General features: G+C 41.4%; 1 non-coding gene across 1 annotated transcript; it reads left to right on the forward strand.

The window, feature by feature from the left end:
- Positions 1-784: 784 nt before the first annotated feature.
- On the forward strand, positions 785-891 carry LOC120250759. Its single transcript, XR_005533098.1, has one exon. It is a non-coding gene; the product is annotated as a small nucleolar RNA R71 (small nucleolar RNA).
- Positions 892-1,985: the final 1,094 nt, after the last annotated feature.

Below are 1,985 nucleotides of genomic sequence, written 5' to 3' on the forward strand. Positions count from 1 at the left end.
TCACAACCACTTCTCAAAGTGATGGTCTTCACATGCTTTCTACGGTTGGTCTCGGTATTACTCGGTAAGCTTCCATGTGGCCTTTCCTATAGAGATTTCGCAATCTGCCCCGACTTGATTTTCAAGATTATGCAAAGAGGCGGTATGGTTGCGAAGTGTAGCATAAACTAATTGAAATCTTGTATCTGATGATTGCACAAACATAGTTAAAGCCTTCTCCAAATCATTCATTTGGGTCTCCAAACCTAAAACTTTGTTTTCCATGTTTGGGGCTTGCTGTTGTTGTTGGAAACCCAGTGGCCCTATGGCATTTTGAGGACCTTGGTTGCTCCACGAGAAATTGGGATGACTCTTCCAACCCGGAATGTAGGTATTGCTGTATTGATTTCCTTGATTCCTCATGCCATTACCCACAAAATCAACATTCTCAACCGAAGATGCATCACCAATAGAGATAGGGCAATCGGAGGGAGCATGTCCTCCACCACACCCGGTGCAAGTAGTCACGGCCGCCACTCTATTCGAAGTTAGGAGATCTAACTTCTTACTCAATGATTCCACTTGACTCGCCAATGAGATTACTGCATCTATCTCATGGAGGCCTGCCACCTTATTCTTCTCCCTAGCATTCCACTGGTAGCTGTTTAACCCCATTTCTTCAATTAATTGATGGGCCTCACTGGGCGTCTTGCTACCTAAGGTACCTGCTGCTGCTGCATCTAATAGTTTCCTTGTACTCAGATTCATACCATTGTAAAAGGTCTGAACAATCATCCACTTTGGGAATCCGTGTTGCGGGCACTTTCTCAGGAGCTCCTTGAACCTTTCCCACATCTCAAATAGAGACTCCAATTCCAATTGTACAAAGAATGAGATCTCATTCCTAAGCTTTGCAGAATTTTTGGGATGGAAATAATGGCCAAGAAAAGCTTCTACCATCTCCTACCATGTGGTAATTGATGCTCTAGGTAATGAGTGTAGCCACTGCTTCGCTTTCCCTTTCAAGGAAAATGGGAAGGCTCTCAACTTGATGGCATCATCCGTTACCCCATTTATCTTCAGCATATCACACACCTCGAGAAAGTTCTCTATATGACTGTTTGGATCCTCATCGGCCAAACCATTAAACTGCATGGATTGCTGCAACATGTGGATGAATGCCGGCTTCAGCTCAAAGTTTTGAGCTATAATCGGGGGCGCACAATGCTTGATTGTGTTCCAAATATTGAAGTTCTGGCATAATCGGATAAAGTCCACTACTGCTCATTCTGTTCTACCATGTTTTCATATTCTTCTACTACCAAATCAGCTAGATTAGACTGTTCTTGCACAGATTCTTTTCCTTTTCTTTTCAGAGTAAGTTCAAGCTCGGGATCTCCTTCAACTAATATTGAGGGGTTCCCTCGGGTAATAACCTGGAGCTGCACCAAAAGGAAGAAAACAAAATCAGAATGATGATAGAAAATAAGATATGAAATAGAATGAATGAATAGCTAAGAAAACAAAGTGCAAAGTATCTCTAAACGCCTACTTCCCGGCAATGGTGGAAAAAACTTTGCATGTCCGTATATGCGTGTAAACAGCAAGTGCACGGGTGTCAAAGTAATAATCCCAGATGAGTGGGTATCGTATCCACAGAGAGTAGGAAATAAAGACACTTGAGTTGTTTCTTAACTAATTTGGAAGATGAATAGTGATAAGTGTGACAAAATATGAAATAATGAAAATAAAAACAACAAGATAAAAGGCACAAGTAAAGGAGAAGGTAAGGCAATAGATAAAGATGGGGTACCCGGATATTGATACACCTAGGACAATCGTTTCAAGTGCAAGAACCCTCTATTATATTTCCTAATTGATGTAACAATGAGTCGTGGAAATCCTTAATTACATGATCACAAATCTAAGGTCAACCATGCCTAACTCTATACATGTCCCGGAGGAAAGATTAAATAACCTCTCAACCTCACACTCGTATAGAATTG

Source organism: Dioscorea cayenensis, chromosome 19, assembly GCF_009730915.1.
Source record: "Dioscorea cayenensis subsp. rotundata cultivar TDr96_F1 chromosome 19, TDr96_F1_v2_PseudoChromosome.rev07_lg8_w22 25.fasta, whole genome shotgun sequence".
NCBI lineage: Eukaryota > Viridiplantae > Streptophyta > Magnoliopsida > Dioscoreales > Dioscoreaceae > Dioscorea > Dioscorea cayenensis.